This window comes from Siphateles boraxobius, unplaced genomic scaffold (assembly GCF_051911475.1).
Source record: "Siphateles boraxobius isolate OS27281-9 unplaced genomic scaffold, OSU_SipBor_1 61, whole genome shotgun sequence".
In the NCBI taxonomy this organism is placed as follows: Eukaryota; Metazoa; Chordata; class Actinopteri; order Cypriniformes; family Leuciscidae; genus Siphateles; species Siphateles boraxobius.
Window position 1 is genome coordinate 216,198 of NW_027509188.1, and position 23,926 is coordinate 240,123.

General features: G+C 38.7%; 1 long non-coding RNA gene across 1 annotated transcript; it reads left to right on the forward strand.

Annotated features, from left to right (window-relative positions):
• The first annotated feature begins 12,149 nt into the window (after positions 1 to 12,149).
• LOC143718583 (uncharacterized) lies at positions 12,150 to 13,934 on the forward strand. The gene is made up of 5 exons (XR_013196445.1): positions 12,150 to 12,247; positions 12,511 to 12,665; positions 12,883 to 13,103; positions 13,187 to 13,262; positions 13,875 to 13,934. It is a non-coding gene; the product is annotated as an uncharacterized LOC143718583 (long non-coding RNA).
• The last annotated feature ends 9,992 nt before the right edge of the window (positions 13,935 to 23,926 follow it).

A 23,926-nucleotide genomic window follows, 5' to 3' on the forward strand; every position in this document is an offset into this window, starting at 1 on the left:
TTATATTTCTTAATTCTTATGAACACTCTTCCTGCAGTTATAGTGTTGCTAGATTTAATAGTACACTCTAATATTTCACTTTACACTTTCGGCTGTGATTACATTGTTACTCAGTGTTATGTTAAACATTTGTTCTGTGATTTCTTTGGCACTTTATGACAAATTTGATTGTCTTGTTGTCTGTGATTTCTTTAGAACTTTGACAACTTTGTGACAGGCAGGTAAAAATTACATTCATTATGTCCTTGGTTTTGCCCTTTGGAGGTTATTGGACACTGTGAAATTTGGGCTTTGAAAATTTGTGATAAGCACAATAAGAATGATTTATTTTTTTAAGTTTATTTAAGTTGTTGAAAATAAAGATGCTGATTTGGTCTCATTGTGTTGTTCTTAGAAAATTGCCACATAAAACGAGAAAACCCCCCAGTACAACAGGCATCGGTATCGGTATCGGCGAGTACCAGGAAAAAAATATCGGTACTCGTACTCGACCCTTAAAAAGTGGTATCGGTGCATCCCTAATTATATACGTGTTTATGTACACACATATATATATTAATATATGTATATATATATATATATATATATATATATATATATATTACACAAAGTTACATACACGCATATAATATATACATATAAATGCTATCTTTTATGTTAGATATGATTATGCAACAACACTTATAATAACACATTGTATTAATTTTTCACCGATAATAATGCTTGATGTGTATTTTAGGGACAATTTATATAGGTGGGATTGGATTATTTCGTTATTTTCTGTTCAAATATTTGGCTTCTGATTCATACATTCAACTTTAATTTTACATGAAATGATTCAGTCTTATTTTCATCTCTTTGCCCTATTATTAGTAGTTAAAAATATTATTAGTATAGTTAAAAATAACAATATTCTGAATTAAAAACCTCCTGTGGTGAAAATCAAGTTTTTAGTGTTGTTTATGTCTACGTGGTGCTTTGATACAAACCTTGTGCAAATTCAGTCAACACCACTGCTGAGGATTTTCTCCTTAAAACTGCAGTGAGACATATGAAAAATTAATTTAAAAAAAATAATTAAAGACATATGAATAATTAATCATAACACATTATACACTGAACAAAATTATAAACGCTTTTTGTTTTTGCCCCCATTTTTCATGAGCTGAACTCAAAAGATCTAAGATTTTTCTATGTACAAAAAGACCTATTTCTCTCAAATGTTGTTCACAAATCTGTCTAAATCTGTGTTAGTGAGAGCTTCACCTTTCCCGAGATAATACATCCACCTCACAGGTGTGCCTTAGGCTGGCCACAATAAAAGGCCACTCAAGTTCGTCCACTGAACACTCAGTATTGATCATCTATTAACTCACAGGAAAAAAATTTCATGGCCACAGCAAAATAACTCTTTCTTAGCATGTAGCTGTGATCTCAATCGTTAAATTGATGTTGATTTACAAGCAAGGGACCAGAATCCACTCGCATGTATACAAAGTTTTATTTAACTAAATCACGAACACAACTAATTTAAACAAAAACGCACACAATATGCATAGATAGGTAAAATGGAAAGTTAATGAACGGGGAAATGATGCCATCATATGATTAGTCATTTAATCATTTGAAAGAACCATTACATTCTTTCAGCTGTTTGCAATGGACAAATCAAACAAATGTTTCAAATGGTCTCCCCAAATTCAACTGAAAATGCAACTTTTAATGACTTTTGCAGTCTCAAAATGATTCAACCCCCTGAATAGAATAAAAAAATATTTAGCAAACCCCAAGCCTTGAAGAGGCGAAAGCCCTATTGTTTTCCTTAGGATTATTATTATTAGAGCCCAATCCCTGAAAGGGCGCAGAGCCCTATTGTTTTCCTTAGGATTATTTGGGCCCAAGCCTTGAAAAGGCGAAGGCCCTATTGTTTTCCTAAGGATTATTATTATTAGGGCCCAAGCCCTGAAAGGGCGAAGGCCCTATTGTTTTCCTTAGGATAAATTTTGTTTTATTTTTCTAACGACTATTCGGGGACTTTTGGGGCCTTTAACATGCTCGAAACTCTTGAAACTTTGCACACGGGTCAGAACCCGCGGCCATCAGGGCCGGGCTGAAGCTGGTACCCGGGCGTGACAGGGGGTTCAACAGCGCCCCCTGGAACGGGGTCCAAAAACTTGGTCCATAAATCGAAACACGTTTGCATGTAATAATATGAAACTCGGTACACATATAGATCTCACCGGTTCATACATCCTTCATACTCTGACTTTTTACCCAAGCCCAACAGGAAGTCGTTTATTTAGGGTTGTTTGGAAAACGCATGCAATGGAATTTAAAGTACTCCTCCTAGAGAATTCAAACAAATGCCACGAAACTCGGTCCGCGTGAAGTCAAGACATTGAGGATGAAAATTTGAACGGTTTGGCCCTGGCGAGGAAACGAAATTAGGGCGCGAAAAGAGAAACAGGAAGTGTGTTATAACTTCTGCATACATTAACTGATCTTGGTGAAACTTCAGCAGTGTGTTCGCTGTGAGAGGCCGATCACATGGATGTGACTATTGTGAGTCAAAGTTATAGCGCCACCAACTGGCAGCAGGAAGTGTGTCATTTTCAAAATGCTTTGAAATCACCCTCTTATTTTTACCCAATTTGCTTCAAACTTTATGTGTATAATGTAAACACACAGCAGATGTAGACCTGTGAAAGGATTATTGATATCTTAGATACTGTTGCCGTGGCAACGCATCAAACTTTAAATTTGTTGATTTGTGAAAAGATTAACCATTTCACTGCTGTGTGGTTTGGCCTGCATTAAAAAAGAAAATAAATGTCTTAAGCCTTGTATTTTTTAAATAATTTTTTTTTAATAAAGGCATATAACCAGTTTAATTGTAGTGCATTGACAATAGTTTTATATAATTAGTTTATTAATTAAATTAACTTGGTCCATAAACTTGGTCTGAAAATTTGGACCATAAATCAAACACACTTGCATGTAATTATATGAAACTCGGTACACATATAGATCTCATCAGGCCAAACAACTTTAAATGCACAATATGTAAGAATTTTTCGCCACAAGAGAGCGCAGTTTCCAACAATAACAAAGGCGTCTGTCGATGACACAGTGATGAGCTGAATGATGGGACTTGCTGTCAAGCTGATGGATCTAATAATGTTTATGGATGAGTGCAAACATTCATGTTATTTAACATTACAGTAGTATGAAACAGGTCGCGATTACTAAAGAGACGGATATCACACGCGAGTCCCGAGGATATAAAGGAATAAGGATATTTAATTCTACCGAACTACCCGCAAGTGCTGGATTACTCATACAGGTCAGTTTATTAGACGAATTAAACTTGTGAGGTAACGCAGAGCTGCTTCACTTGGTCTAACGTTACACTATCACACTAAACGGCATTTAAATGTGTGATGAAAGTTATAATGTTATGCTATGTGTTAGTTTGTTTGCTATACGAAAATAGCAGTAAGCTAGATCAACATTAGAATAACATATTGACCATATTCTAACATTTCATCATGTTGAGCTAACGTTATATAACATTGATTTGTTTTATGTACATTTGCTCACCTGTCTAATAAAGCTGTCAAGTCGTGACCAGCCTCTACATTTTTACTCACTCCTCTTAAGTGGTTTATTTTATTCCCACCAAACTTTTTCAACATGATGAAAATACATTAAAATGCTAAATTGTTAATGGATATTGAATATCTCAAACGATTTTGCTATGGCGAGGGATTATGTCAAAAAAAAGAATCAGGGAACGTCTCATATCTTCTAAAAATGTAATTATACAGCATTTATTTTTATATAAAATTAAACAAATATTAGAACTAAACTCATTTTATTGTTTTCAATTCAAGAAGTATGAAAAAGTTTAAAACAGGCTATTTAGTGCTATTTGGTTAAACAAAAAATCATACATGGGGCTATACTTCCCTCTTGAGTCCAAAATGATATCAACATAGTACATAAATCTTTTTTATCAGGTATGCCTATTGTATTTATATAGGTTATATATATTAGGTATGTGGCTGTGAGGATATTTTCCCACCGGTTAATCGACGTGTAACACCAGCGAGGGCTTTTAAATCGCTAATATTAAAGTGAAAGTAAAGTACAGATGTCTGCACGGACATTGATAATGGTGGCGCTTGCAGTGCGCTTGAATGAATTCCTATGGAAGTAGAAATGAAAAAACTTTCGCTTTGTTCTTCTCGCTCCTCGCCATGGACGTCGTTATGAATGCCAGTGCAGCCGCATACTTTTTAGTGTCACTTTAAAAGTAGCGCAATATCTGGGCGATTGCTTGAACTGTGAGTTCAATAGCATATTATTTTTTCACGGAAAACACAACAACAAAAGAGTACAATGACAGATTCGTTTAAATAGGCGCTTTTACACAAAATATTCCGTCATCATCTTTTCAGTCAGCTCTTCACTCGCGTGACTAATGAAATTTGACTCCGGTTGCTGATCTTTGCTGCCTGCAACTTTCGTTCAGCTCACAATTTAGTAAGCAAACACGTTCAGGTTTTAATTGTAGTGACTTACTGATTTTTATTACACAAACACACACACACACACACACACGCACACACACACACACAAACACAAACACATCAAATTGACGGTGGGGGGCAATGGTATATTTAAATCTGCATATTGTAATATCTGCAGGGCACCCCTAGTCTAGTCTTATTAAATGTATGCTTCATCCTTCATTTTTCATTTGTAAATTTGATCAATAAATTAAATTATTTAGAATAATAATTCAATTCAATTCAAATTTATTTGTATAGCGCTTTTCAAAATACACATTGTCTCAAAGCAGCTTTACAGAAAGTGCACTATATAATATATATAATAAGGCACTATATGGCTGTTATCCTATGTAGGGCTGATCAAATTAAATCGTTTACACTGAAAAATAACAATGCATTAAATAATGTTATGAGATTGTTTTAAATATGAGTTAATTAACAATCGCTGGAAATAATGATACTTTTAAACATAACACTAAACCGTCATTAGTGTCGCCAGGCGACCGTCTTAATGAGCGAGTCATTGATTCATTCGTTCAAACAATTCGTTCGAACGACTGAATCATTCATGAATGAGACAGATGTTTATGGATTTGTCATTGAATCTTTGAGTCAACCGATTCTTCAAAATGCTGAATCATTCAGTAATGAGAAAACACGTTGCTGTGAGATGCGCGATGGTTCTGCTGTGATCTTTGTTTAACTATTTTCGCTGCTGAAACAGAAAAAAAGTCAATATTGTATCTAAAATGTAAGTGTCTTGACTTCTGTGTGTGTGTGTCTCTGTTAAAGTGACAAGAGTTTAACCCTTGTTAAAGTTTAAGCAGGCATGTGATTGGCTAAGGACAAAAAAGCAGGAATATATACCGAGCCCCCCCCCCCCCCCCCCCCCCCATTTTGGCTGATTATAGATATAGCCTATATATGCCAATAGTTTTTTCCGCAGAGTGAGAGCAAATGTTCAGTCAAAGCCAAATATAGTCTTCACTGTATAAATTATACATTGATTCTTATTAAAGCTAGCCTACTATTAAAGTTCTCAGTCAAGAGCAGTGACTGATTTCCTCTGTGTTTTGTTGTTTTATTAACATTACATAGATAGTTCACCCAAAAATTTGAATTGTCATCATTTACTCTCTCAAGTAGTTTCAAACCTGAACATGGGGGCCCTAAGCAGGATAATTTTGGGGCCCTGTCTTGCAGTGAATAATGGAGTATTGCCTCCGCAAACCAGCAACTGTATACAATCTAACCCCAATCTAACAAACCTTCAATAAAGTTGTTGCATACAGGCCTACTACATGTGTTGCTGGAGTCTCGATCTTTGAACTTCTTTTCCACACTTTAAAAAGAGGGAGAAGTTGGACTAGTAATTTCTTTTCTTCCTTCTAAAGTGATTTAAACATATTCTTCTTTTTCCTTTTTTCTGCACCCGATGGATAGACTCGTTTCATTTTTTCGGTCAAATTTCCAAGTCCAGGGAAGACAACGATCTGACACGGTTGGTTGACTGCAGTGGTTCTCAATCTTTTTCGGTCATTCCCCACTTTGGACAACAAGCTTAAAATGTTCCAATTTATTGAAGTAACAAGTAGTATCTCAATACAAACTAACTATCTACATCAAATAACATAACAGCAAGTTCAAAAATAAAGAAAATAAAAGTGCAGCTGTGTCATAACTTGCATGGAATTCAAAAATAGAGAAAATAAAAGTGCAGCTGTGACAAAATGTGTATCAAGTTCAAAAATAGAAAAGAAATAAAAGTGCCACTTTGCAATCTGTTAAAAAAAGAAAAGAGAAATCCATTTGGAAAGACAGGTCTATTTAAAACAAAAAAAGACATAACATACTGTGTTTGATATGGGATTAAAATGATGGGCAGTGTATAAGATATAAACTAATGATTAATTATTTTAATATTCCTTTGTTTCGATCAAAGCATGCGAGCGGAGAGAGGTAATTGAGACCCTCAGAAAAGCATATAGTGTATCAATTACAACCGACGGCTGGACCTCCAGGGCTACCCAGAGTTATCTTACGGTCACAGCCCACGTGATAACCAGTGAGTGGGAGATGGTTAATTTTGTTCTCCAAACTCGCCCATTGTTCGAAACACACACAGGAGCTAATATTGCTGAAGTTTTAAAATCAGCTGTGACTGAATGGGGGATTCAAAAGGCCAACCATGGAATTGCTGTGGTCACGGACAACGCAAGGAATATGGATTTTGCTGTCAGAGAGGCTGGGCTGGCCCCCCATGTCAGGTGTTTTGCCCACACTTTGAACTTAGCTAGCCAAGCGGGTTTGAGTGTGCCCCGCGTGAGCCGTTTGTTGGGCAGAGTGAGGCGTATTGCTGCCTTCTTTCAACGAAGTTCCACAGCCACAGCTGCGCTCGCAGCCAAACAGATACTACTGGAGCTTCCACCGCATAAGTTAATCATCGATGTCGCTACGCGCTGGAACAGCAGTCTGGATATGATCGAACGCTATCTCGAACAGCAAGCGGCTGTGACAGCAACTCTCCTGAGCAACAACGTTCGACGAAATGTCCGTGACATCGATACTTTGGATGGCTCAGACATCCGTGATGCGGAGGACATGGTGAAGCTTCTAAAGCCACTCAAAACGGCCACCACTGTGCTGTGTGACGAAAAAAAACCCACTGTGTCTCTCATTGTGCCCTTAAAGCATATGATCGAGCATAACATGGCATCCAACGAAGAAGATTCCCCCACTGTGAGCAACATAAAGAGAGCTATACTGAACAACCTTTACAACAGATATACTTCAGAGTACAACCACCTGCTGGAGTGCACCGCATTAGACCCCAGATTCCGGGCTCTGCCTCATCTAAATGAAGACCAACGTGATGATGTATTCCACAGACTGAAGGAGAAAGCTGTACTGATGTTGCAGAACTAGGTATTGTATTTATTTTACTCTTTCTCGAAATTGATTTTTTAAAAGAATTTGTTTATTATGATTTATGATTTCTAAATGTGTTTCCAAATGTGTTCGTGTTAACTCTGAGTAATGATACAAATTATAACAAATGACATTAAAATCTTGCCTTTATAACAATATGAAACCCCTGTAAATGTTGTACTTAGATTTAACTTAGTCTTTTTATTTCTGCTATTCCTCTGTGCAGGATGAGGGCACAGAAGGTGCCAGTGGTCACCCCCCTGCAGCAGAGCAGCCTCTTGACCAGACAGACAGAGCAGGAGCAGAGCTGAAACAACCTCCTTCCAAGAAAACCGCGTTGGAAGATCTCCTTGGAGGGACTTTTGAACCAGTTGCACAGCACATCAGTCAGATTGATGCAGAAATTAATAAGTACAGAGCTGAAACATCCATTTCCCTCAATAGCTGTCCACTCAAGTGGTGGAAAGAGAATGCTAGGCTTTACCCACTGCTATCCAGTATAGCAAAAGCATATCTCTCCAAACCAGCCACCTCTGTCCCTAGTGAAAGGGTTTTTTCATCAGCAGGGGACATTGTGAGTGTGCAGAGATCTCAGCTTCTGCCAGAAAATGTGGATATGCTGATATTTCTTAAAAAAAAATATTCTAAGCTAGGAAAGAGCACCAGCAAAACCTTAGTTTGTTTATATTAAGAGATTTATTTTATTTGTATTATTTATTTTATTTGGGATTTGTTTTAATATTTCAATTTACTTTTGTTATTTGACAAAGATATTTCAGTTTCAGAAATAAATGTGCAACATTTAGTCTGAGTGAGAATGAAACAATAAAAAGCCAGTTTTTCATTTATCTTTCTTAAATCTCATTTTGTACAAAAAATCGTGAGAAAATCGTATCGTGAAACCAGTATCGTGAATCGTATCGCATCGCGAGTTCAGTGAATCATTACATGCCTAAAAGATACACAAAACAATTTATTTCAACAGTTAATTTTATTCAGGCTTTGCCACAAAGGTAAAATGTGCATTCCATGCAAACAACATCACAGTCTCCTAGAGCTCAACCACTGTGCATAGTGGCATGACTACAGTCAGTGACCTTTTCTTTGGTCTTGCTTAAATGCACAGTGGATGTGTTAACCACACATCTCCCAGCAATGCGCTCAACAGGCAGAAATGATGCTGGGTATGACGTGTCTGTTCCCTGCAAGCTCCAAACTTCTATTGGCTTTCCATAAAAATATCTGTCCGGGTGGGGATGAAGCCAGGAAAATTGCGCAATAACATTTTTGAATGCAGAACCTTTTGACACAACATTAACAACTATAAACTGCTTTATAATGGCTGGTCGTAGTTCTGCTAGAGGGTCAAGGATGGGTTCCTCAAAACTGTTAGTGTTTCCACACCACTTAGCATGTACATATGCTGACCTTTCCGCTCTAGATCCATCGATTGAGTAAGTTACATTCAGATATGTTACCCGTTTGCATGTCACGGCAAAACAGTCAACGTCAGTGACACAAGGGTACATTTGATGATACATTGCATGTCTGTCAGGCTCATCCAAGATTGTCTTGTGGAATGGAGACAGAGGCACCACTGCACAGTTTTCTAAGAGAAGTCTTTCTGCTGACACCAAAACACTGTGTTTCACATAAAGCATATCAGCTGTGTCATTGCATGACAAAGTCCCAACCATTTGTCTTCCTAAAATACTGGCAAATTCAGCACCATATTTACAAGTCCATGGCATATTAAGCTTTTGGCTCTGCTGAAATTGCCTCATAATCTGGACTTCAATTCTCCTATTGTTGTTATTAAACTTTCCCAGTATTCCATTAAAACGCTCAAATGAAAAACACCAAAAAGAATAAACTGGTCAATACCCAGATAGCAAACAGTCATTGAAACTATGTTAAATCAACATTCCGTTGTCAACTTTAAGTCATTGAATCAACATCGAACTCTGATGTTGATTCTACATCATTTTGCACCCTGTTTTAATATTGTAACAACATTGAAATCCTGTCCATAGATCAATGGAATTTCAATGGTATTTCAATTATCAGGAATATTGAAACAATGTTGAAATTTCAACTGAACTAAGGATCAACGTGATTTCAATGGAATTTCAATCGTTTTTAAATGTTAATTTTAAATGTAATGCCATAAATTAAATAGCCTGCTTTATCTACAGCCAGGATGTTAAAAAATAATGGAACATTTGAAATCTTGTATAAAACACTGAACACACCACACAAACAAATTCATTTTTATTAGCCTTTTTATTTAATTAATTGTAGGCAACTTTTTACACTTTACACTTCAATGTCCTCTGACGCCTGAATATTTTGTCGTCCAGTCCCTCCTGCCCGGTCTGGCACATGTGAATTAGGTGACGGCGGCTGTCCCCGTCTGCTGAGTAAGAGCACCTAAAACAGAAAATAAAATCACAATGCAAAAAATGAGCATTTAAGTTAAACAGGAGATTATATTTATTTGTATTGGTAGCCTACATTCGTGCCGCGAGATTAAGTATGTAACGTGGGGATAAGCCCTCCCAAGTCCCCCCTTGACGCCAGGCCTGGTTGTCAGGCGCTATAACAGTGCGCGAAAAATCGTGAAATCGGATAAGCACTAGTACATTCATATTTTGGATTTGTATTACGACGAGATGGTCTAATCGGCATTCCCAGTTACAACTCGAGACAGTTCTGCATTGAATAAAGTAAAGTAAGTCATGTCTTCTGTGTAATTCTGGCCCGCCGCGGTCACTTCTGTGGGTAGCGCTAGGTGGAGCACTGCTAGCGTTGGTTCCGCCGGTGTTTTCCTGCGGTCAGAAGAAATAGCGGTGCTGTGTTAATAGATTTCACGACACAAGCAATGGGTAGGCTACAGATATGTATTTTGAGCTAAATATCACAAAAATAGACTGGACTCGGAGGTTTTGCTAACTTTATAACCTAGAAGAGAACTACAAAGTAGGCCTAGGCTACTTTTGGCAGATTTTGACACAGTGGTATAACAAAAATCTATTTCCTGCAGCACAGCGTCGGTTACTACACTAACCATCATGTTAACGATCAGCCTAACAGTATTTGATTTGGTACAATTCATTCATATCAAACATTAAGCAAGCTTACCTTTAGGCTTGTGCCAAGGGTCCAGAAATGAGCTGTGTCCAGTGCAGTACGTTGGTATAACACCCGTTGATCTCCCGGTCAACCAAAAATCTATTGATTTTCAATCATATTTCCCGGTCAACTATATATCGATGCATTTTCAATCATATTTCCCGGTCAAGTATATGTCGATGACTTTTCAACAACAGCGTCGTTTCCCGGTCAACTATAAATCAATGACTTTTCAACACATTGAGCCATTGCCCGGTAAACCAAATATCAATGCTTAATCAATCATAAAGATAACTATAGATCAATGTTGTTCCAATATCGTTGCCATCAACATTAATAACATCAGGTTTTCATCGACAGGGTAATGGTGATTCAACATTAATTTTGCATTGAAATTTCAATATCAACCATAATGATGATTCAGATGGAAAAACAATGTTTATTCAATGTTGGCTTGCTGTCTGGGTTGTCAGTTGGTAAGTCATGAAATTACCAAAAAGTACGAATAAACTACGTAACTGCGACGTCGTGTGTTAGCTGGGCTGTAGTTTGGTTCATTTGGTCCGGACTAATTATGGAATTATTTTGTGCCGATAAAAATGAACGTAACTTTCAAGAAATTAATGAAAATATAAATTGAAACTGAATGAAATATCTTTGAAACTGAAAAAGAATAACTCGCTGGCAAATTTATTGACTTCGTTTTTACTACACTGCATGTTGCTATTTCTCATATTTCTTTCGCTGATCCGAACTTACAAATGCGCTTCCAGAGTTTTCATTTACGCTTCTGACATTTTCGCTTACGCTTCTGAAGTTTTCGTTTACGCTTCTGAAGTTTTCGATTGCAATTCTGACCCCTAAAATCCACTGGATCCGTCTACGGCGCGGAACGTCAGCGCCACGTTTTTGATGCGTTCCTAGCTCGGCGTCAAAGTCCAGTGGAAGCGTCTCAGACGCGTTTCAGCAGCGGAGCGTTGGTGACTTCTTGATTTTTCCACAGGGTGTTTTATTTTGAAAATCGACCGGATCCTCTATGCCGTTCTGTGTTCTGTGTCAGTCTATGGTTCCTACCAAGGATGTATTGGTGTGCAATACAATTGGGATTCTGCACAGGGTGTTTATTTTGAAATTGACAGTGTTTTTTTAACTTTTATTTTGTATTTACGGTGCGGCTTGGACGCGGGTCCGTTTAAAATAGACTAGGCGCCTATCTTTAGCGAAGCGGCGCGGAGAGCCGCTTCTGAGACGCGCTGCGTCCGCAGCTGGTGGACTTTAGAGCATTGACTATAATGGCCGCTATTAGCTGCGGCATCCGCGACGCTGACGTTCCGCGCCGTAGACGGATCCAGTGGATTTTAGGGGTGACACAGACCTACCGTGTGGGCGGGCTTAACAGCGGTTTGCTCTCATTGGCTGATGAGATTTGGATTGACAGCTCCTTGAACCGGAAGGAGAGACTTCAGCGGCGCGAATTTTGGAATCTGTGTGACAGTCTGACAACAGTATGCAGCTAGCACATCATCAATATTAATAAAACAGAGATGAGTAATCAGGAGCGGCACGGAGCGTCATCAACATCCTCAACTGCAGGGCATTCGAGGCAGCCCGAGGTAAGTTTAATATCAAATCCATAGACAAATCTAGAAACAAGTTTTTTTCTGCTCTCTATCCAAGTTATGTCTTTATGTCTAGTAGATCGATCTTGACGTGTTTATATTCTTATTATTCACATTTTTCTGCAGTGCATTTTTTGTAGTTTGAGTACTTTGATTGCTACCCAACATTTTTATTATACCCCAACATATGTGATGCGTTCAAGGATGTTACATGATGTAATTTAAGCAAAGATCTCAGACTGATCTTTATTCTGCAGCAAGGCTCAAATGTTGGTGCAGCAGATGCTGCATCAGCTATACATAACATCATAGAGGTGCTCAACCAGTCGCTGGGTAAAACCAGCACGAGGCAGAGTCAGAATCAGGGGCAGCGCTCAGGACAGTGCCAGACTGTGGACCAAGAGATGGCCAGGTTTCAGCTTGCAGTCATGACTGAAAACAATGACAGTTACTATTTGCAATGCAATTTTGTTCACATGTAGCCTATGCATTTATCAGATGCTTTTATCCAAAGCTACTTACATAAGCCTACATAGAGTAGCATAAGCAATCTGTCACAGAATGTGTATATATATATATTGTTCTAAATATTTTGAGTTACTAACTTTTTATTTAATCATCTCTTGAAGGTCTTTCCCAGGATTTTTTAAGCGGGGGGTCCAAAAGGCGTTTACCCAGCTGTAGTAAACCAGCCAAGTTCATCAAAGCTTGGAAAGCATTTGTGTTTTCAGCGTTTCTTTTAAATAAAAATTTAGAAATGAACCCTTCATCAGCGGAGGAGCTGCAACTCATGCAGGCTGGACTGGGGAAACGAAATCTGTCAATGACTGATGATTTGACTCATTCAGAGGTTATGCATAAAATATTCATTCATAGCTGATGTATACAATAACTTTATTTGTAATAATAGTTTGTTGTAATTGTGGATTTTAGGTTTCCAGCTTGTTTTGTGATACCTACCCCAAAATGAAGTCAGCATCTGGAGGATGGCTTCTCTACAAGGCATCTGGTACTATTTGGACACCACTACAAGTTCTAAGTGCAAGTTACAGAGATTCAGAGAATCAAACAATGCAACTAGTTTCATGTATATTTTATTTGTTTATGTACGTTTAAATAGGTTGGTATAGTCAATATTCATGTTTTCAGCAATTAAACATCATACTTCAAAGTGAATACCTGAGAAGGAACAGCAAAATAATTAAATATTACAAAAATGCTGATCATGTCCATATAATGAAATACTTTTTTTGTTAAAAACAAAAAAAACACATTACTCCTCTCACACTTTTGCTATTTGGACAAAAACAAAATCTTATTTTGCATTTGACTATCAAAAAGTCTACAAGGGAGTAAATACGTGTTTTTAACCTCCAGTATCATCAAAATGCCTTTATTATTGACTAATATCAGTGCATTACTAGTATGATTATCAGGCTAATTAATTTGATTAATTTCTTTTAAAGTTTATTTTCTGTTTGTTAGGGTATATACATTTTTTTTCCATAAACCAGTTTGTAAGACTTTTAAAGGATGATATATATTGATGATGATGTATAAAAGATTTACATAATAGAGTATATATATATATATATATGTATATGTTGTTATTTTTATTCAGGTGGACAGGGAAGGCGGCGTCTGAATGTTGTTCCCCCGGAGTCGGAAGGATACAGTGGCAGTACCATCAGATCAGGGCCGGCCCTGGCCAATTTGCAGCCCTAGGCAAGATTTTACCTTGTGCCCCATGCATCACAGCCCATTTCACCCTGTCATTGTGTTCATGATTATTTATCCTGTATATATATATATACACACACACATTACAGCCTAAACACAAATAGCAAGAGCATTACATCTAGCATTCAAGTCAAGTCCCATTTACTTTTATAGCGCTTTTTACAATATAGATTATTTCAAGGCAGATTTACAGCTTTACAGTTTTGTTGCGTTTATAATTTTGTTCAGTATATATAGCCGCTCTGGATAAAACAGTGACGTCATCGTCCAAATGTCATTCATGCACAAACTATTCATTGAGCGCTAGCAAAAGTGTTTGTTTTGCAGTTGATGACAGCAATCTTCCACTAAACTATGGCACGTTTCATGTTTTCACCATGAAAGAAACAATATCATTAATAATTTTGGCAAATAAATCAAAAAAATGCCATATATCCCCTTCAAAAATGCACAACTGTAGAGTAAAACATTAATGAATAAAAGTGATAGTGAATGCGTCTAAAAAAACTGACGTGATTGTTACAAATCACACTGTCTGAGGCCTCTGGAGAACTCAGAACAATTGTTAGCTTAAAGTTTAAGGTAAAAATAACTGCCATTAAATTATATATCTTACTACTATGCAATTAGATAAACTGTTAATTCATTACATGACCTCTGTCTTTATCCCCTTTTATCCTCTTCTCTTTCGTTTGGCACTGTATCTATTGCAGACTATAATGCTAATTTAAAATGTCATGTAAATTTGGCCATCCGTCACAATCAGGTAACTTTCACCATGTCTAGACCTGGCTCGAGCTGCCAGGCCCGTTTCTACGGGGTGCTTGAGTGTGTTAAGTGCCCTTACGAAACGAAAGCAATGCTGTCTACATTGGATGCAGCGAGGGGCGACGCAACAAATTACCAACAGTAAACTGATCGCGCGCGCTCTGTTTCTGACGCGCTTCAAGCACTCGCTGGGCGGGGGAAGATTGATGCGCCGGACCGGAGTCGGGGGACTTAGTTAAGTTTTTGTGGACTTTTTTTGCTTTATTTTGTAGTATTTTGAATTGATGTTTTTAAAATAGTATTAGTAAAAAAAAAAAAAAAAAATTAAATCGTTCACTCATTTTTGCGCCCCTATTGAGTGCCGCCCCTAGCATTTGCCTATTCCGCCTATGCCACGGGCCGGCCCTGCATCAGATGTGCAACTGGAGGGGGGGAAAACTATGCTGTATATTGTACCTTTACAGGATGAGTTCGATCTTTCTCCTCTTCCCTCCGATGCACAGGAATTTTCGCTAATGCCAAAAGCAGAATGCAAGAAATGTTTTAAAATGATGCCACTTCAAATTCTTGCCCTGCATGTGAGGGATTGCGATACTCTGGAATATGAGAGACTCTCAGATTCGGAACCAGAGGTAAAATCTTGTTGTTGTTTTTTAGGTTACCTTTTAAGTAACTTATGTATGTTAGGGCTGTAACGATACCCTCATGTTACGACTCGATACATATCACAATACGATATTATGCGATACTCCAAAACGTATGGTAAAAGATTAACAATAAATTAACTGTTGATTAAAATGCTAAATTTGGTATTACATTGTGTGTGAATGAATATCTTGGACTTGGTGCTAGAAACCCAATGAACAGGACAAAAGTGACACCAGAATAAAAGTATTCATGATTCTGCAGCTGAAAATACAGAATTAAATTAAACGAATATGCTTGCACTCTTTCACTGATTAACTATACACAATACATATTGTCACTATCCACGATACATATTGTTGCATTTTTGTATTGCGATATATTGTGACACCCCTATTGCATATGGAAATGTTTTTTTTTACATATATATTTTTTTGTCTATAACCAGGTACCTGATTCACCTCCAGCCTTCGAGGAAAAGGTAATTTACTTCTGGCATGGGATGACATCCTTCTGACTGCTTTTAGTATTTTACATAATTACTTGCTTTTTAGTCGACAGATGCAAAGTGTCCTGTGTGCATGAAAACGTTTCCTCTGATGGAATTGGAGCTGCATGCAAGTGTTTGTGGTGACTTGGAAAGGTAATGCAATACACTTAGCAGTTTAGATACTGCAGTCTAATTTTATGGTGTGTGATGTATATTTTGACATTTCTTGATAAATTAGACTTTAATGGAAATTAGCTACATATAAATGCACTGAATTAAATATTTTTACTTCACATAAACAGTATTATATTTTCACAGTTGCTTTTTTCCTAGTGCAGAGTCCCTTCAAACAAGGAGCCCTGATATAATGAAGCCACAAAATGAAGAGATGTCATGGTACTTTCATTTAAAAAAGTAACATTAATATTGTTAAGTAAAAATGTATAACTTATGTATCATGCGGTCTAAACCATTCCGTGCTGAATATTTAAAAGATTGAACAGTTAAATATAAAAACAATTTACAGTGAGGATGTCCTACGATGGCTACCTGCTCAAGTTGACACCTCCAAGGGATTCAGCATCTGTTACCCCTTTTCCACCAAAGCGTTTTGAGAGCCGGTTCGGAGCCGGTGCCTGCGCGCGAACCAGTTCTTTGTGTTTCGACAGCCAAAGAACCGGTTCTCGGCCAGGAAAACTGGTTCCAAAGCGGCACCAACTCTTTGCTGGACTAGAACCAGAGAACCGTTCTTTTACCACGTCAGGCTTACGTCGGGGGCTGGGGGCGGGTTTAGATGTGTCCTAAACATCTTTTCTGACCGCAAAGCCAGGAGAAACATTTGCAGAAACACGATGTAGTCCGCCATTGTAATTGTTATGCTTGAAGTTGGCGCAAGCGTTTCTAGCTTTTTTAAAAAAAAATTTATTGAAAACATTATGTAAGCAAAGAAGAAAACAGTCACAAAATAGAACAAATAAACGGAGAGAAAAAAAAGACAAGACAGGTGTACATAACTAACATATTTCAATTGTTTTTAAAGCCTTCTTGGTTCACGAGTTAGAGATAATCCCAAAGTAATGTTGTACTTGCAAGCGTTTCTAGCTGAGACGTAAAGCGACGTACACAGTGACGTAACGACGTCGTTCGCTGGGCGCTCTAGAAGTGGAAAAACAAACAGGTTCTGAGGAGGTTCGCAAGTTGAACCAACTCCGAACCAACTTTGAACCAGCACCAGTTCCGAACCAGTTCTTTTTTGGTGGAAAAGGGGTATGTGTGTCCAGAATGAACCTTGTGGAACGAGGTCTGTTACTTTGGAGGCGACAAAAGATCAGCTCCCCAGTCAACACTTTAAAGATTACTTTCTTAGGATTGGCTGGAGTTGACACAGGTGCTCTACGAAAAGAATTCCTGACAGGTCAGAAATTTTATATTTTTATACTTGTTAACATATCTTAAACGCTACACCAAAAAACATTTGATTTCTTGCTAATTTGTTATGGTTAGATATCTATTTTTATATATATATATAAAGAACTGATTGGTGGCATAGAGACCAGACTCTTCGAAGGAGAGGAGGGCAAAGGCAATATGCCAAAATATTCATTGAATGATCTTGACAATGGCCTGTTTCGGTAAGTGTTTCTCCTCAAAGAAATAGGTCACCCAAAAATGAATGTTGTCATTTATTCACACTCATGTCATTCCAAACTTAAGTGTGCCTTTTTCTGTGGAAAATAAATAAGAAAATCTCACCTGTTATTGTCTGTACAAAAATCAAAGACATTTAAACTTTTCTGGATGTAAATAGGAAGCATTTGTTTTAGGCTGAACAATCCTTTCAAAGGCAAATGTAATTTAAACATGTAAATTTCAAATACCGGTACACACTAACTGGTAAATTGTAAAATTCTACTATACTGTGTTTCTTGTTTACTTGTCATTGCAACAGAGTTACTGGGGAGGTCTTTGCTGTTAGCCTTGCACAGGGTGGCCCAGCTCCAAGATTTCTTCAGGACTGGTGTTATGATTTTCTGTTGAGTGGAACCCTTGAAAACGCTACCAAGGATAACGTTTACGATGCTGAGTTTTCACCACTGATTAAAATGGTATCAGAAAACAAATTGTCTTAGGTTATTTCTATTGCCATGTATTTTTTTTTTAAAGTGTAACACTTAGATTTTCCTCTACTTAAAGATCGAGGAGGCCTAAGACTTGTCATCTTACAGTGAACAGTGTGATGAGGGGGGCGTGGTTTTGCGGAGTCTGCAGCGAGAGAGTGAGGGAGGAGCCGAGCGGTAAGTAAGTAGGTCAAGTGCAAAATGACGAACACCTGTCTCTGATTGGAGTAATTGGCGTGGGGAGACCGCATAAAAGCTGGCTGGTGCAAGAGAGCGGGAGAGAGAAGGACTGGGGACTCGTACAAACACTCACGACCTGCTGGCTGACAAAACGGACTGAGCTTATACATCGGAAAGAGTTTTATGAATGGACTGAGTTTACACATCGGAAAGAGGTTTATGAATGGACTGAGTTTACACATCTGGAAGAGTTTGATAAAAGTGAACTGAGAGCTGAGACCAGTGGGAAAGAGTGTCTTTATACTGTGCTGTAGATTTACTACGGTGAACGCGCATGTGGCGCACCTTTTCTTTGTTTTGTTTATTTATTAATATATTGTACGAGTCCCCGTTACGCCGACCCTTGTCTTCTTTCATCCCTCACAAGAACCTTCATTACACTGGTGCCGAAACCCAGGATGGAAGAAGAAGCCGCCGCCAGACAGCCTCCGTCCCAGTTTGCGGATGTCACCCACGCGCTCTCGGGTCTACACCAAGAGCAACATCGTGCCCTGCTGGCCGTAAAGGAGGAGCAGGAGCGCCGGTTCGAGGCGCTCCTCCGAGCCCAGCAGGAAGACCGCGAGCTGTTCCGGAGCTGGAAGGACCGGGAGGAACGGGCCAGACCATCAATGCCAGCTTCAGCCTCGGCCCAGACCATGAGAGGACGGCCGAGGCCTGGGGCTGGCCGCCCGGGGAATGGCCAGTGCGGTTGATCCCGTAGTTGTCCGGAGAGGCACAGATCGCCGCACAACAACTGCCAGTCCCGAACCTCCTGGTCTATCGCGACCTCAAGCGCGCCATCTTACAGCGGGTCGGCCGGACCCCTGAGCAAAACAGACAGCGCTTCCGGACCCTGGAGCTCGGGGAGTCTGGTCGGCCCTTCGTCTTTGCGCAACAGCTCCGGGACGCGTGCCGCAAATGGCTGATGGCCGAGGAACGTGACGTCGAGGCAATCATCGACCAGGAGGTACTGGAGCAATTCGTGGCGCGGCTCCCCCAGAGGACCGCATGGTGGGTCCAGTGCCACCGCCCGACGTCGCTGAACCAGGCCATCCAGTTGGCGGAGGACCAGATGGTGGCGTGCCCAGGGGTCGGCGAACCCCTTCCAGCAGCTTCTCTCTCTCTCTCTCTCTCTCCCCCCTCTGTTTCTTCTTGCCCTGTCCCTCTCCCTAGGTCCCGGGGAAACTTCCCTCCTAGACCGGCGCCCCGTTGGAGGACCGGTGCCGAGCCTGTCCCCGCACCCAGAGCGCCGCCTAGGGGAACAACCTCCTCGTCCGGTCTCCCTCCGCTACTTGCACCCGCTACTAGCCCCAAACCATTACATTTCCCACTGCACATCTATCAAATTGTGATGAATTTAAAGAAATAATGAAAACAGCTGTGCAACATGGAGGTTGCTTTTTTAGGGTGTAGATTTAAAAATTAACTGAAATGTCCACATAGAATTTCTCTCAATAGGTTTAATTTCATCTTTAAAATTCAAAGAGACAATGTTCAACGTGTTAATAACTTTACATGCTTCTGAATGGTTAAATGTTTTACAGCATTGTATAAAATTAATTAAATGTTTTAATGGCAACTAACCGATTTTCTTTTTTAATTAAAACTCTGACAGAACTGCATCTGTACTTGGGAGTGTTTTACTTAAACATTTAAATGTTAGATAGAGCACAATCTTTGGATGATAGCAAGTGTCTGGACATAAAGCTCCCTGTCATTCAATGGTGATGTCAAGGGATTAATCAATCCATGCAGAACAGCAAGTTTTTGATCAGAAAAAGGGCAATGGATCTCTGGCACCACCACACCATCCTCCACACCGAGTCAGTATCAGGAGTTTCCTCTCGAAAACGTTGCTCCACCACCTGAAAAAGAAACCATTGTTATTTTACTATGTTAACTGCTTTTAATTATAAAAACTTAAGGCTGACCTAAATTATTTAGTTTGATAAACTGGTTAATTATCTTATCCCAAAGAAGCTATATTTAAGTAAATTAATAGTTCACCCAGAATGAAAATCCTGACATTTAATTGCCTAAATGTATTTTAGGCCCTATTTATACCAGGCATTGAAATGAGTCACGATTGCAGGGGTTCTCAACTCTGGTCCTCGAGATCCACTTTCCTGCAGAGTTTAGCTTTAAACTTAATCAAATACACAAGGTTGTGGCTAAACTGCAGGAAAGTAGATCTCGAGGGCCAGAGTTGAGAGCCCTCTTGCTATGTCAAGATAATAGTGCCAAAATGGAAAAGCATGAATTATTCAGCTATCTGAAAAAATAAAAACATTTACATTACAATTTACATTACATTTATATTTGATAGCTCTAAAACTAAATCGGGTCTTCAATTGAATACATTTACATTAGTCAAATGAAGAGAAATGAACTGAAAAACTAAGCAGTCGAGTCGCTTCATTAAATTAAGGTTAAACCACTGGAGTCACATGTATTTCTCAAAGGACATGATTTCTGGGGCTTAAAAGTGGTAGTTATATGTAGAGTGTCAATGGAGGGACAGAAATATCTCAGATTTCATTAAAAAGATCATTTGTGTTTTGAAGATGGATGAAAGTTACGGGTTTGAAACGACATGAACATTTACATTTTCAATTGAAATACCTTTTAAGGTTGAGCAAATGAAAACAGAATTAGCATTTTTGGATGTGTAATCTTTTTAACTTTGCATAGATGCTTAAAGCATACCTCTATATCTGGCTCATCCACTGGTGTCTGTAACATTCCGATGTACCAAAGCTGTTCTGGTGAAAGATTTCCCTCTGTTCTGATCGGATGGTTGTTCCAGCTCCCCGTGAAGCCCTTCAGGTCCGATTGCAACCGTGGAAGAATTGCATAGTGCACACAAAAGAGGTGCAGCTCATCAGATAGATCAAGCACTCTCTCTTCTTCCATTGTATGCAGGACTTCATAATATTTACAAGAGATGGCTGACCAAACATCACACCACAGACGCTCAATTCTAAAATAAAAAGACACATAAGTATGCACAAATCATAGCTTACAAAAAAGTAAAGAAAATGCTAATAATTATCATATTGCTGCATTACAAAGTTAAGGTTTCGAAGATACGTCATGGTGTGACCTCTAAACTGAATTGAAAGAGCACCAATTTTAAAGCTGCACATGCAGCAATTTGAGAAAATTCTTTGCATGTGCTTACATTTTCAGTCTCCCACAACTGAATGTATATAAATGGAAGTCAATATAACAAACGGTGTAGTGTGACCACCCCTTTAATCAGGGGAGATTTGAAAAATAAATTTGCTCATTGTTTGTGAGTTTCAACATTAGACTCGAGTGGTTTCTGCTCAGATTAAATTAGAGATGTTTGTTTGTGGCATCACTTGCCTTACACATGATGCCACAAACAAACATCTCTAATTTAATCTCAGCAGAAACCACTCGACTCAAAAGGTTATAATAGTTGCCAGATTTGTCACCACAAATTGGTATCAAAAGTAAATGTTCTATTATAAAATATTAAAATCGTTTTCATTTTAGATCCTGTATCTTGATGCTGCTGCAAACAACAAAGCATCAACTGCTTTCTCATTTTTTTTGGAGGGTGTCCACAAACATGGGTGGCCGTCGATGCTTTGTTGTTTGCAGCAGCATCAAGATACAGGATCTAAAATGAAAACGATTTTAATATTTTATAATAGAACATTTACTTTTGATACCAATTTGTGGTGACAAATCTGGCAACTATTATAACCTTTTGAGTTTAAAAACAGACCATATACAAAGTTTGACAAACAGTACCTTCCTTGAGAATCCATAAATCCCACCAAATATCACAATGTTGAAACTAAAGACAAATACGGACACAACTATGCTGTTTATTGTAAGTCATTTGTTTTGTGTACATATGGATGCAACACTGTGTGAAGACAGCAATATTTTTTGTATGTGTTTGCATGCAAGTGAAATTTAGAGTTCAAATACTCACGTGATTAGTTTATGGTTGGTATCCACATGAACTAGGGACAATGGAGCAGGAACAGAATAACTTCTACGGGCTACAAAACCAAGCTGGAGCATTCTGGCCAAAATTCCAGCTCCATCCACCCGTCGCATACTGGCCTTCAACCTGTGCCATTGTATGCGGTGCCCTCTAGCCAAAAGTTCCCCTTTTACTAGCCTGTAACCAGCATAGGGCATTCTTATTTTTATTGATCTCACTACACGATCAAGTTCATTATCCGATATGCTGGAATAGCAGCCTCTGACAGAGAGGGACTGCTCCTTCAGTCTTCTGTTCATTGTTCTTCTTGAAACACCACAGAGCTGTGCAAGAGTTTCTACAGGAAGAGCAGTAGTGAGAAGTTCTTTAAGGTCATCCCTGCTGATTTCCAAACGTGGGCGTCCCACGTTTCCCCAGGTGTAAGTTACAATTTCTGACGGATTTCCTGAAGGGTCTTCCGAATTCAGAGATATATTAACTACGTTGATTAACTCCTGTAGACCCCTAATTAAATTATCTGGGATGTTAACATGATTTGATGCATTAATAGCCAAAGCAAGTTCTTGCTGAGCAACATCCAGGAGGTATTCCAAATCTATAGCTTCATTCCGACAAATCAAGTTAAACTTGGTTAGCATACGCTGTAAGATATCTTCTTGCACTTGTTCCTGCAGGTATAAACAATGCCTGGTTAGCTTACATATCAAGGTAACTAACGTTACATAATTCCATGCTGATCTTGCCAAGTTTAGCAGGGTAACGTTAGACATTTAAAATCTAATAAAATCCCTTGCGTGTTAAAAAACAGCTAAAAAGTTACCCAAGTTCGTTATTTTATGCATTAGAATAACACGAATGGATGTATGCCTACCTGGAGAAGTGACATTTCTCTTTGGCCCTAAACAATAATATCAAAAGAAAATAAGATTCAATTTTTTTATGGACAATCACAAAGATAGAATAATTTACTTAACGGTTAACAACACTGTTATTAAATACAAAAGAAGATGATTTAGATGATTCAAGAAAAAATATTTTAAGAAGTACACACAAAAGCACGGTAAACATAACTTACAACCAGCCATCAATGTGCTTTCGCAAATCCTTTCGCAAATCCCCCCATAAACAACAAAGTCTAGATGCGATATAAATAAGAAATTCACTGTGCAGTGCGGACAATGTGTTTATTCAGTGTTTGCTTCAGTGTTTATGATGAGATTTTAGAGAGTGCAGAACGCGGTAAGTCAGTCAGGGCTTAAAGGGAGTGCTATTGACAATCTAAATAATAATTTTGTTTGACTATGGCAGCTGGTTTAGTCCAAAAATGCGCATTTCTTGGGCAGTTGGGTCTGTTCAAGGTCGGATCACGTTCTCACCACAAAAGAGGAGAATGTACACTACAGACTGGTAGTGTACCTTGTTCTTTGAAGGTCTGTCATGACGCGCCTCATCATCATCCTCCTCCTCCTCCGCCGCCTTCTCCTCGTGGTTGTATTTAGAAGAACAGCTCTTTTTCACGTCAACCTTCGGAGGAAGAGGGAGAAACAGAGGACAAAGTTCCCTATTGTGCCTGTTTCATACCTTATAACAGCTGCTGTTAAAAGCAATTCGTTGTGTCCTTGGGCAAGACACTTGTGTGAATCCCTATGTGTCCCTATGTCCCAATCCCCCAATCCCTATGTGTGAATGGTTGGTGGTGGTCAGAGGGT